The 14,611-nt window shown below is 45.6% G+C and overlaps 1 pseudogene; it reads right to left on the reverse strand.

The window, feature by feature from the left end:
* Positions 1-1,295: 1,295 nt before the first annotated feature.
* On the reverse strand, positions 1,296-2,027 carry LOC142095351 (fibroblast growth factor receptor-like 1 pseudogene; annotated as a pseudogene).
* Positions 2,028-14,611: the final 12,584 nt, after the last annotated feature.

Raw genomic sequence — 14,611 nt, forward strand, 5'->3', positions numbered from 1 at the left:
AAGCTCTATGATGGCGTCGGAGAGATCATGTGGTCACGCCCCCTGTGCTGTGTAAGTTGTTGTCAGGGGCAGAGATATTTCTGTAAGAAATATAGTGTGTCTGTGGGACGACGGAAACATGGCCATCGCTGCCCTGCACTGAGAACAATACAGTACTACTAATTAAGTAAGTTGAAATGGGTGAGGGGAGGAAGTTTCTGCTAAGTTTCTGTATTGTATTGACTCCGATCATTGCGCTGGGTCTAATTATAGTATTAGCTGATTTTCCCACGCTTAGCTCATTGCGTATCGGAGCTCCTACTAGGTAGGAGCTGTTAGCGGCGGTCCTGATTTTTTTTTTTCTTCAATCAAGAAAGAAGAATCAGGGATGTTACAAATATGGGCCCCCCCTGGCCGAAGAACTGAAGAAATTTCAAGCATGGACTTTTGGAAATTACAAATATGTTTTGCACATGGTCAAACAGGACTTTTGGAATTACAAATTTATTTTGGGCATTAGTGACAGTCATTTTTGGATCGAAAGCTGCTGACGAGAGATGAAAACTTCAGTGGTGAGTATAGGTTATTTATTATTCTTAATAAAAATATATGGTATCAATGACAGTGTTTACTGTCTTTATTGTGGGTTTATTATTTTTGTTAAATGGATGTGGTTTTAATGAGGGTGCTGTGATTTTGTTAACATTTTGGTTTGTGGAACTACAGGTCCCAGCCAGCCGTGGGTGTCAGGGCATGTTGGCACTTGTGGTTCTCCAAGTGCCAATATGCCTTGGCTGCCATGGGTATGCTGGTGCTAGAAGTTTTACAAGTAGCAGCATGCCCACACTATTTAGGGCAACCTGGCTGGCTGGGACAAAACAAAATGGCGTCTGTTTGTTTTTTTTACACTAAAATCATCAATATTACCCTACACCCACCGCCCCAGGGGTGTAGGAAGAGCCCTATTGCTATCAGCACTGGGCTGAATGGCCCTAGGTAGGGGGGGCGCTCATTTTTTTCAGCGGACCCCACTCCCTAAGGAATCCAGCCCAGCACTGAACAGCCTGGGGTTGGTTAGTCATTATGGCAGGGGGACCCCTGCCGCGTGTCCCCCTGCTATAGTGCCTCCAACCCCGGCTGGTTCGCCTAGTGCTGGTTCCTTGAAAATAGGGGGGACCCCACGCTAAATTTTTCCCTGATTTTCACGGAACCAGCAGTGGGCTGGCAGCATTAGGGTTAAGACTGAATAAAGGGGGGACCCCACGCTTTTTTTTTATGAGGTACTGCTGAGGAAACAAGTTTTTTACGTATGGCTGTTAGCACTGGTAGTAAATGTGTTGATGCTGGTGAACTTTGCTTTCTACGTGAGAGTGCGTATGAGTGTGGAAATCCGTGGAAATCTTTGGGTACATTTTTGACACCACTCCGTTGGTCAAAAGAGGTACTTGGGGAAGTAAATGTTGCTGTTGGGTAACATACTCCTCATAGTTTATGGAGGAGATACAGTCTTTATTCATTGGCGGTATGCATACCCTCGGCTGTGTTCTGTGGACAGCCATCGCCGTCGGAGAAGAGCATGGTTTCTTCTTGGTCTGGCAAAGCCAAAGGAGAATTGTTCCGAAGATGAATACTGCTCCGGCTGGAAGACCAATAATCAACGACCACGGGAGACTGCTGGGCGACATACAAACAGGCACAATTGGAGGCTTTGGATCTGGCAGCACTGTCAGAAAGGCACTTTTGAAACTGTATCCCATTGTGTTGGCACCGAGGCAAATGTACATCCCAGTATCCTCTTCCTTAGCCTGTGTAATAAGTTTATTCAAGTAGAAACCGTCGGGCCGGAACCAAACGTCTCCAGTCGGGAGAATAAAAAAATTCTGCCCACCAACATCGATGGTGGCTTAGATCTTGTTCTCTAGATAACTGACACTTTGTAAGTTGCGTTGATTTATCCCACTCTGTTAGACACTTGTGTATTTCCCACTGTCTTCTGGCTTTAAGCTTTTGAGGTTAAGGTAAGAGATCACCAGTCGGCTCCATTTCATGCCAAATGAGGGTTGCGAAGTGAACTTCAATTGAGTCACCCTTAATTGTGCGTGTGACAGCAGCAGCATGAGAAGAGGGGCAGTGAATGACAGTAGGAATGGAAGAGGGGGGAGCAGACGACAGTGCTCAGTGCAGAAACCTTAGAGCACTTTAAATTTTCCCGCCCCCAAGCTCAGTGCAGTGACTAAATTAACTGACGTCACTGAGGGGCGGGAAGTTTAAACGGGTTCTGATACACAGCTCTGGCACCGCTCGGAGATTAATAAACTGTGAAATGAGAGCGTTGCCGGGGCTAATAGTAGTATAGTGTGCCCCCCCTCAGTCCCAAAACCCCAGCCATCCTCTCTCTACCCCCCAAATGTGGCTAATTTCTCCTGCTCACAGAATATTTTTTCTTAGCCAGTCAGCTATGTTTGTGCTTGCAAGTGAAGCCATTTTCAGTACACCCAGCACAAGACTCTATCTGACATGCGCAATGTTATGAACTTTTATGAAATCCCCTATCTTTAAAATGGGGCATGTTTTACTAAATTGTAAAAAAAAACTGTAACTTTTTTGCGAACCCTCAAAGGCACTCCTCGGCCCTAATTGCTTTCTAACAAAACTTACCTAGTGTCTTTAAATGCCCTGTACACCGAGTTACGCTCTCCCTAAAACCCCAGAAAAATGGCGACTTTTGCAAAACAGGAAGTGGAAAAAAACTGCGAGATTTTGAAATTTAGATTGTTCCTAAATTGTCATTTTTTATTATTTTTTTCTGAAATTTCACATGCACCACCCGTGGACAGCTCTCCATTCGCAAGCCAAATTTCAGCCTAATAGCTTTAATACATTTTAAGATGTAGAGCCTCAAACACCATGTCCCCTCTCTCACAGATTTCCAATGGCAGAATGTCGTTTTTTACATGTAATCTTAATATAAGGGCATGACTGTGCCCTTATAATGTGTGTGTGTGTGTGTGTGTGTGTGTGTGTGTGTGTATATATATATATATATATATATATATATATACACACACATATACACATACTGTAAGGACAAAAGTATTTGGCCACTTCTGGAAAATTAGTGAATTGAGGTGTTTCAATCAGATGTGCCAGATGTGTATAAAATCAAGCACCTAGGCATGCAGTCTCCACTTGCACACATTTGTGATACAAAATGGGTTGACTTCAATTGTGGTACTGTGATAGGATGCCACATTTGCAATAAGATGGTTCATGGAATTTCTTCCATGGTCAACTATAAGTGATATTATTAGAAAGTGGAAGCGTTTAGCAACAACAGCAACTCTGCCACAAAGTGTAAGATCATGTAAAATCACAGAGCAGGTTCAATGACTTCAAAGGTGCATTGGTGCGTAAAAGTCGCCATCGCTCTGCTGATTTCATAGCTGAAGAGTTACGAACCTCCACTGGCATTAATGTAAGCAGAAAAACTGTGCAGTGGGAGCTTAATGGAATGGGTTTCAATGGGCAATCAGCTGCTTGCAAGCCTCACATCACCAAGACCAATGACAAGCATTGGATGAAGTGGTATAAAGCAGACTGAGACTGGACTGTGGAACAGAGGAAATGTGTTCAGTGGAGTGACAAATCAATCTTCTCTGTTTGGCAATCAGATGAGGAGTCTGGGTATGGCGGATGCCGGGAGAATGTTACCTGCCTGACTGCATTATGTCAACTGCGAAGTTTGGTGGAGGAGGTATGGGGCTGTTTTTCAAGGTTTGGGCTAGGTCTCTTATCTCCAGTGAAAGGCAATCTTCATGCTTTAGCATACGTCATTTTGGACAATGCTATGCTTCCAACTTTGTGCAACATTTTGGGGAAGGCCCTTTTCTATTCTAATACAACTGTTCCCCAGTACACAAAGCAAGGATTACAAAGACATGATTTGATGAGTTTTGTGTTGAAGAAAATGACTGGTCCCCACAGAGCCCTGACGTCAACCCCCATCGAACACTTGTAGCAAGACCACCCTACATGTTTTGTGCCCAGCACTTCATTAGGGGTTAACTTCAGGAGATTTACATATATTATACATATGTATATATGTGTCTTATATATATATATATATATGCGAACAATATACCTGGGTTTGACTCGATTTTAGCCGACACGCTGAGCCGACACAACCAGAAAAAGATTGCTAGGCCCTTAACTATACAATTAATTCCTCTATAGTCAACTCACCAGAGTTCTCCCTTTCACATTCAGCTTAAACTTGTATTCAGAGACCTTGTGCACTTGTTTCTCTCCTGAAATGTCTGACATAAAGAAGCACTACTAGTAAACATAACATTATATACTGTTAATAGGGGTGGGGGGGTGGGGTGTGACCCAATTAGAAAGCTAACACGGCCAGTGGACAAATAATTAAAGAAAAGTCCTACTAGAAAACATTATTCGCATTCCATCTCTAGCTATTTCACATGATACATGTGAAATTTGCTTTATTTTCAATATCCCCTTTTTCGTTATGGACCACAATGTGTTGCTATGCATTGTAATCCACAGACTGACCACACCCCCTAATATGACTGACTACACCCTTTTTAATGGCTGACCAGACCCCCAATGTAGTGGGCCCCTACCACTGTATTCCCCTGGTGGGCCCTCCATGTCCCCTGGTGGGCCCTTCATATCCCAGTCTGACACTGAGTGTGTCAGGGAACATAGTTTGCTTGTCACTGTAGTGGGAGAGAGCATAGAGCAGTGGGTCCCAAACTTTTTAAGTTTAAGGCACCCTTAGGGTTTCCAAACTTTTTTCAAGGCACCCCTAAGCCAACATAATTACCAAGCAGTCCCCCACCTTGCTTACCACTGGCCCTGGCCGAGGCAACCCTGTGAGAACGCCGAGACACCCCAGGGAGCCTAGATGCACAGTTTGGGAACCACTGGCATAGAGTGTTTGTCACTGTAGTGTGGGAGGGAACAACGTGTAGATGTCAGTGTAGTGCAGGAGAGAAAATAGTGTGGGTGTCAGTGTACTGTGGGGTTATCTCAAATGTTAACTGTAAGTCTGCTTTGATGCTATCTGGGCTGTGCTCACAAAATGGTGAATGCAATTTGACCAGATGTAATCCTACATAAATTTTCTTTGTATGAGAAATGTGAGGACAGTACATACATGGCTCAAGCTCTGGACAGAACTGCTGTTTATGGTATTTTGGTCCAGGAATTGAAACAAATATCAGTGTGTACTGACCGCACATTTTCCATAGAAAACTCTGTGCTCCATGTTGTGAACGCAGTTGAATATGGTCGCATTCCTTAGGGTCCATTTCAATGTTTTCTGCTTTTCTATTCTAAAGAGCGGATTGTGAACAATGCATAGTGTCCCATACACACACATTTTGGCCCTTTCTAATTATCGTGCTTGATATGATCCAATAATCCCTTCCAGCAGTGTGCACTCCCAATTCTTCTTCCTCAGACATACAAATTACTCTGTATAAGGATTATAGAGGGGTCTTATATAGTTGTATCACATGAACACAGCTCGGTTCAGTATTAGACCCTGTACATTGTGTGTTCTGCCTATGTTTAGAGGCCAGCTGTGCTGCAGGTCCCCAGACTACATTATTTAGCCCTTAGGTACCCTCATCGGGAAGAGAAAATTGTTAGACACCCATGCAATACTTTTACTAACCTTAAGACTCTATTCTAGTGTGATTCTCTTATCTTCTGCAGCATCTTCAAAGTGGTCAGACGGGTTCTACACATTCAGCCATAAGTTGCCGTCCATGGCGCTTAAAGGTACAGGAAGCTGGGTACAACTCAACATTGATGTGTGTCTTGGCAAAGGGGTCGGGCTGTCATGTTGCGTGGCCCACCAGGGATTGCCCCGGTATCCCAGTGGGCCAATCTGACTCTGGATACCCCTACATCTCTTTGACCTCTTTCAGCACTCCAAACAAGTTAAACCTTTGCCATTGACACAGCAAGGTGAGTTCTACCCACCCATTGCACAGAAATTTTCCTGGAATAAAGTCCTCTAATCCCACCAGTTTTGAACGCACCAGTGTAACATCAGCACTTATGTCTCTTAACCTCACAGTTACCTTGTCACCAACAGTGACTGTTAGCAAGTTGTCCTTCCTGCTCCCTTGGGGTCCAGCAACACACAGGACATCTGGGGAAGATTGCAGGGCAGGTAACCCCCCAGTGGAGGTTGAAGTGTTCTTTTTTTCTGGACAGGTGGTACTGTAGTGCCCAACATGGTTGCAAACAAAACATTGACAGGTGTCTCACAAAACAGGCTTTGTTCCCACTCTCCCAGAAGTTGAAGAAACAGTGGGTGAGGGTGTTGAGGGGGGTGGACATATTCCTATTGACTACCTACCCTAACCAGGCAGACTGCCCTGGCACAGAGGACCCTCTTTTAGTGAGTATAGTTGTCAGCCAGTCTAGCTGCTTCCAAAGACCATTCAGGGTTCCGATCCCCTACCCATTCTTTCATGTCAGCTGGGCACAAAGTGAGAATTTACTCTGGGATCATTGAATTTTTAAGAGTATCAAATGTGGTGAACTTTAACCCCCCAATTCACTGAAGGAAGCAGACAATTGGGCCACAAGTCCTGAATAAGTGTCAGAAGCACTGTCTTTTAAATGACATTCAACATTCTATTTAGGCTCTCATTCTGACATTTAATCATAGGTAAATGAGTGCTGCAGAGATTATTTTCTGTTAAATACTTTATCCAGGATAAGTGGTAACACCATCCATAGATGGAAGCAATCTTGCATTAGGATATCTGAATAACCTGCTATCTGCAATATTTTCTGTATGAATGACAGCATCTTTAAAAATCAATAGGCATCTGCCTTTTGAAATAAACAGACTACATTATTTATATTTGGGCTTATGTTGCTTTCTAGTACATATCAACACTCATTTTAAAGAAGAACCTTTCTTGTGTTTCACTCAATTTCAATTGCTACATGAAATACAACTGGCATTCACCACAGTGCCATTATATCAAATAAACACTCAGAATCAGAGCTTTTGTTATTTATTGGCATTCAAATAAGTCCCAGCATGACCTAGGCCTTTGAGTAGCTGGTTAATATTTCACAACTCATTCCACAGCATCTCATTATCACCCAATCTTGATGACCTAACTCATCTTATGTGTACACACTTCTTATAAATAATGAAATAGCTCAGGGAGCTCCAAGACAAACTTTTGGCCCTTTCTGTAACTTGCAGATTTGGTTTTAAACGCATGAAATATATTGGATGACTGTTCATATCCATCAATAGCAGTAAATAGGAATTATTTATATATATTTTTTTTAATGTTCAGCAATGTCACAGATGTTCATGCTGAGTGCTAGTTCTATGTTTGATATCAACAACTGATAATGACCATTCCTATGAAGAATTTCATTCATTCCCTCTTTCCTGACCCCCTTTATTTTTAGTAGGAAAGAAAAGCCTTTTTTATGTTTTAACTATATATATATATATATTTAATTATATATATATATATATATATATATATATATATATATATATATAGTTATATCATATAGCACATTTTCTTTAAGAAATGGTAAATTCTACATATAAACTGTAACTTTTTTGCATTAATCATGCCTTAAAAATACAAATAACAATATAAAATACAGGAGAATTTTTAATATCAATAAACTGTGACTTACTTCCCGAAATGGTAATATTTAACATTTTGAAAAGAGGGATACCATGGCTTAAAGTGAAACACACACATATAAATAAATAAATAAATACAATGTTAAAATAGACAGTATGCACATAATAAAATTAACCCCTTTTCAGTGTATAACAGTTGACTAACACAAATTTAATACAATTTATATTTAATATTTGCCATAATAATTGTCCCATGTAAATATCAAACCCATCAAATATATTGGTTTACTTTTAAAATGAAGCTAGAACTCTAAAACTAAATCTCTAGCCTCCAGGTTTCTTAAACTCAAATCAATAAACCACCAATTGATTATTACTTAATACTGATCTAGCCATTAATACTGATATAGCTGTCATTTTGTACTAAATAAATAACTAGAATCTGATTGGTTACTATAGGCAACATCGCCACTTTTTCAATCCCGCAGCTTGATAAATTTACTCCCTGGACAGACAGTTGAACTACAACACCCAGGTTGCATTGTTGTATCATGTAACATAAAAACTAGCAATTTTTTAAACTGCAACCTGGCAAATATGTTCTGCAACAGCAAAAGAAGAAGTAGGCACTGGGCTGTCTGAGTTAACTCCTGAACCACACAGTCCTCTGGGATCCGTGCACATTGAGGTATGGTGTTAAATGTGTGTGAGAAGTTTGTATATTATGGGGTCAATTTATCATTGGTGGGTAGTGGGCAGCATAGCTTAAAGATCTGCAAATCACAGCGAGGTAGAAACATGAACCATTGCTATTCAAGAACACTTACCTGACCAGGGGCAAACGCAGGATTCGAGGAGGGGGGTTTCTGCACCACAATACAAGTGGGAGTGTCCAGTATGTGTAGGGGCGTAGCTACAAACACACACCGTGTCAAACACACAGATATGTAAACTGTCCCATACACAGACAAGCACAGACACACACAAACACACAGGATCAAACACACAAACATGTAAGCTGTCACATACACACATACATACATAAACACACACATACATAAACACACAGATATGTAAGCTGTCACATATACACATAAACACACACATACATAAACACACAGATATGTAAGCTGACATATACACTGACACACACAGACACTCACACACACACATTCTTACCTTTTTCTTTGGCTGCCGCCTCCTGCATAACACCCATGCTGGCCGTGTGGGAGGAAGGGGTGGGGCCAAACTGCCGGCAGAGAGCTGTGCTCACACATCAGGGAACTGACTGGGAGACAATCCCAAGCTACAAGCAGTAGTGGCTGGTCCCGGGAGAGGGGCCAGCCACTGTAAGCATAGGACACCCCACGTAGGAGAGGGGTTTCTGGGGACTAGGAAACCCCCCTGGGTGCGCCCCTGCTGACCTACAATCAATGGGAAAAAATCCCTCTCTGCAGAAAAACTCATGTTTTGTACCGCATGCGCAGTAAAATCAGCTCTGACTTAAGAAGGGGAGAAACATACAGCCTATGAGGAGGATTCTCTCCAGCGGGTCCGCACTCCATTGGAAAAGGTAAGTAACGCCATACTGAGATGGCATTAATTTTTTAGTGATTCACTTCACAACTGAAGAACGCTTAAGGCTTTGTTAAATGGGATGAAGCAGTGAAAGAGACTTTCCTGGCACTTTTGTTGAAAATGTTTTATTGAGTTTTTTCAGACAGGATGTGGGGGTGGGGGGGTACAGAAAGAAAAGAAAGATAGGGACATGAGGTATACAATCAAAATGAATCCAGTGACAATTGTTCAAACACACACATGAATGTTTTAAGTTAAAGGTGATACACATGTTGATGTGTAGCTTAGAGGGGGGATTCAATGTGGGGGTGGGGGTTAGAGGGATTGGAGCGGGGAGGGAGGCGAAGGGGGAGGATACCAGGGGAGTGTTTGTAGTGGAGAGACACGGGGAAAAAGATGTCTGACCAAGCCCAGGGAGTTGCATGTGTTCAGTGATATGAGGTGAAATGTGATGTCCAGGCGCTCCAGGTGTTGGAATATTGGAGAGGGAGGTTGTGGATAATTCTGGTAATGTGTTCCATCTTATGTATTTGCCACACTTTGGGGATTCGTGCTTGAATAGTGGTGGGAGGGGGGGGGTCTGAGTTTTTCCAGTTTAGGAAAGTAATACATGCGGAATCAGTTTTTGTGTGTGTTTCGGGCTATCAGGGATTGGGCAGGAGAGCAGGTGATAGGAAATGTTGTCAGGTATCATGATTTGAGTCAAACATGTGAGCAGGTGTCGAACCTCAGACCAGAAGCGTGTTATTTTGGGGTATGTCCACCAGATGAGGGACAGAGTGCCTTCTCCACCACAACCATGCCAATCGGAAGCCGAGACATTGAGGTAGATAGCTTCAAGAATCGTTGGCTCAAGGTACCAGATAAAGGAGTTTGTACACATTTTGTCTGACCCAGGGCCGGACCAGCCATCTGGCACTTCTGGCAAATGCCAGATGGGCCAATGGCTAGATGGACCTATCCAGCCTTCCACATGCCCGCCCGAGCAGTAGCACCTCCCTGTGTATACACTACCAGCCAGATACCGCATGTGCATGTGCACCGAAGGACCCTGCATTGCCGGGAATCCATTGTACATCAGGGAGGCTCAAACTAGTTTGCAGACATTGACAGAAGGGTGCTCTAAGGACCCGAGGGTCTGGGCAAAAATCCTGTAAGTAGGGTGAGGAAGTTCACTAGCGTCCCTTATATCAACCGCCTCTGCCTGCCTTATTTTTATATACCACTGCCATAACTACCTTCTTGTTAGGAATACTAGACTGTACCATTTGATAATTACCTTTGAAACTATGGACTCGATAAGAGCCTTGTTTGGAACTGTTTTTGCAGTGCATTATACCGCAATTATTGCTGCTCAACCTAATTTACCAGCATTAACTCAAACTTCACTTGTCACTCATTCCTGGTTGTTTGATTTATCTGGTTTACATGAGATCCCTATTTGGGAGGACTTTATTGCTATCATTTGAAGTGATCACTCTTTATTATTGCATTTACAATGTTTTTCTCGTAGCTATTTTATGTATGCTTTGTTACGTTATAGCTGTTTGCTAAAAGTATACGCGGGGGTGTGGTTTAGCAACCTCTCGGAATGGTTGCACGCTAGAGAAGCTCTGCCTCTGTTATAACCCGATTTTTCGGGGTCACCTGCCCCCAAAAACAAACAAATACTGCGGGGAGAGATTGGTACGGCTGTCACCTTTGTATTGGCGGGTTTTGTCGCCATTGATGTGCCCAGCGGGGCCAAATCAAGTTAGTCCCTTGTGCCTGCTGTGCGCCGCTATATTATTGCAGTTAGCGGGACCGCTGGAGAGCTAGCCTCTCAATCAAAAGCTGGTGCACTATTGAAAAAAAGAGATCCCCACAAAAATATATCTGTGACACAGCTGTGGGCGGCGGGACCTGCGATCCCAGTGAGGAGAAAGTAATCCCCAGCCTGCAGATCGAGCATTCACCTGTGTGGATGTGGAGATGGTGCCCGAGAAGCGGGCGAAGGTACCCGCCATCGCTGTGTCCCTGGAGGGACAGAAGACGTTCCTGGTGCCCGTGAAGGGGGTGAAGAGCCTCCTGGTAGCTGAGCCCTGCAAGCGGGTGAAGAAAGAAGGTTACTCACCCGTCCAGCGATCCAGCGGCGGTGAGTATGGCTTCTTTCTTGCAGGTCTTGTGCGCGGGGGAAGGATGAGCCAATCAGGGCTCATCTTTCCCCGCTGGCCAATCAGCGGCCGGATGCGCGAGCCAATCGCGGCTCGCGCCCGGCCATTCAAAAGATTGGCGCCAACGCGAGCCAATCAGCGCTCGCGCCGGCTTATGACGTCACGCCGGCGACTATATAAGTCGCCGCGTGGCGCCATTTTGGGAGAAGTCCGTCGGCGGAGAAGAGGAAGGACGTCTCTTCACGGCGTCTAGGACCAGGACCAGCGGCAGCGGCGGCAGGGGGCCCTTGTAAGGGCCGTGAGCTACCCTGCCGCCAGAAGACTACAATCAAGCAGTGATCGCCGGCGGGGAACCCTTGTCAGGGCTGAGAGCGCCCCCGCCCCAGCAGCAACAGGAGATCCAGCGCCGAATCGGAGAAGAGGCGCCGCCGGCTGGAGGGTCTGGAAGACCCGGAGAAGGAAGCAGAAGACGGCGTGGCAAGCTGAGATTCCTGCGCAGAGCAGGTAAGTGACTCAGCCTTAATTCGGGCACTAGGCCCGGGGCCACGGTTGGGCACAATCCCCGTTGGCACTAACTTAGGGGCACAAGGCCCAGGGACCTGGGCACTAGGCCCCAACGAAGTTAGTGGGCCAGTAGGCCATAGTATTGATGATAAAGGGGACAAGCCCCTATTAGTTAGACAGGGGGCGTGAGAGCCCAGGTGTACAAGGGCACAAGGCCCTTAGGTAGTTAGTGGCCTAGAGGCCATAGGAAGGCCACAGGGCCTGGTGAGGGGCTGGTAGCCCGTAGGCTATTAAGGGCACAAGGCCCTCAGTCAGTCAGGGAGGCTACAGGCCTCAGGCAGGGGCTAGGACCCCTAGGTAGTAGGGCATAAGGCCCTAGTGAGTGGGCTCAGAGCCCTGAGTTAGAGAGGGGGCAAAGGCCCATGAAACAGAGCAGAAGGCTCTGTGTGTAGCTGGGCAGAGACCCATGGTGTGTAGGGTATAAGGCCCTGGTGGTGTGTGGTAGAGGCGTGGGAGCCTCGTGAGTGTAGGCGCGGTCCTGTGTGAGGTGAGCACACGTGGTTAGGGGGTACAGTAGAGCGGAGGCTCCTGTGGTGCTGTAGCAACCTGCTGGTTGGCTAACAGCGGTGTGCTCGGGTAAGTAGCGTGCAAAGTACTGTATACTGTATTTATTCTGTCTGTGCGGCGAGTATAGTTTACACTACGGTATTTTGGGGTGTGCTACATAACTGTGTCCAGGGGCAAGACGTCAGGCCCCCATTAAAGGTAGGCTCTTGTTTCCTGTGCTAACCTGTGTTGTGGGGACAAGTGTAGTTACCAGCATACACATAGTCAGGGAAGAACACACGTAGTTTTCCTGTCCCTTAGGTCCCCGGGGTCACACTGGTACCCAGAGGGGGTGGCTGAGTGAGTCGGTGGCAGTGCAGCACACCTTGAGGCAGTTCCAGGGGCGGCCGTGGTTCTGATCAAGGGTCCTCAAGGCCGGTTCCGTGCAGGTGGACCTGTGGTTCCGGACGTAGGGACACGTGTGAGATACCCGAGTACAGGCAGTAGGGCGGTTCAGTTCGATCGGCTGTTCCGTGCGGCAGTCGGCCCGCAGGTTAGTGTGCTGTTCTACTGAGCCTCAGCCGGGCTTAAAGAACCGGTCCTTAGGGTCCGTGGGTGACCCCATAGCAAGAAGGCAGCTTCTTGGTACGACCTGGGTGAGGAGATTAGGAACCGCCCTCCGGTTTAGGCTGTGAACACCGGCTGGTGTTCCCCATAGCGTGTAAGTGAGCAGTTCCGTTAGTGCACCACACCTAGTTAGTCATAGTGGTTTGACTTAGTTGCGTTGCCGACCATTAGAACGTTGTTAGGGTCGGGTCGCTGTTGTAGTCAGTTTAGCATTTGTGGGTGCCATCTTAGTCTCACTGACAGTGCAGAGGGAGGCTGTGTGTCCTTGTCATCCGCAGGTATCGGGGAGGTGCAGGAGAACCGGATCGGAAGTGGGAGTGTCCCGGTGAGTATTAAGCTCGATTCCCCCTTTCGGTTAGGCCCTCACCGGCAGGTGTGTAAGGTACTTGAGGCGGGATTAGTCCTCGGACTAGTCTTGGCCTTCCGTGCCTGTAGTCCCCCGCGTCTTGGCAAGAACAAAGTGAGGAGGCGGCAAGTGAGCTTGGACTGACCGTATCCTCGTTCTTTGCCGTAGTCTCGGACAGCCCTTACCTGGTAGGCACGGCCGTAATCTCTGTCTCTATCTTAGAGGGACGTGATTGGAAGTGACTGCGGCTGCGGATCTGCTGGGATTGGATCGCAGCTGGGAAATCGGAAGCGGACTGGAGGTGACCATCATTTTCAAGGTAAGTTCTTTTGTGTTGCGTCTGTCCCTGTCTTTCCCCGCAGGGGGCGTTACATGGATCCTCTGAATACCGGGTGCAGCTTACCAGAGCAAAGCCTTGTGGCCTGGAGATACTGGAAGTTGCAGACACCATCACTGCCTTCTCTTCTGGTCTCATGCGTCCAGTCTGATATCCCCCTGGAGCCTCCAGTAAGTGGCGCTGTCATCTCCAACTGCCCCTATATGGCATGCAGCAGTCCTGCTCGTTATCTTCCAGAAGCATAACACTGACCACAGCTAACTTTGAGTACACCTTCTTATAAGTGCCTCACCTCCACCTCTGCGTGGATCAAGAATCTGATCGAACAGACCAGATTGATCACAAATCCCCACTGTGAGAATCTACTGCCACCCTGTGGCTGCTCATGCAAATAACACCATTCTTATATTCTATTATATTTTCAACTGTATCTTCAGTACCTGGGACATACTGGTGCTCGGAGAAAAAATCCTATATCCCTGCAGAGGAGAATCCGATTTAAACCCTAATTATTTAAGGTGAGGTGACGGAACCTATAATTTAATGCTGGGATTGTTTGGGGCTTTTAATTGAATATGGGGCTGATTTTGGGGAGGGGGGCTATTTATTAAATGTGAATTTGAATTATTTATTGCCGGGAATGGTTGTGTAAAATGGCTATATTTATTAAACATAAATGCTATTTAATGTATTGCTGGGACTTTTTGGAGGGAGGGAAATAGGTTTTGATTAAATGGGTATACTGTTAATTTAATGTTGAGGTTGATTAGAGGGAAATGGGTCTACTTATTAAATGTGAATATTATTATTGTTGGGAATGGAGGGAGGCCTAATTATAAAACGTGAGAGCTATTGATTTAACACCAGGGCTGGTT

This window comes from Mixophyes fleayi, chromosome 6 (assembly GCF_038048845.1).
Source record: "Mixophyes fleayi isolate aMixFle1 chromosome 6, aMixFle1.hap1, whole genome shotgun sequence".
Classification (NCBI taxonomy): Eukaryota; Metazoa; Chordata; class Amphibia; order Anura; family Limnodynastidae; genus Mixophyes; species Mixophyes fleayi.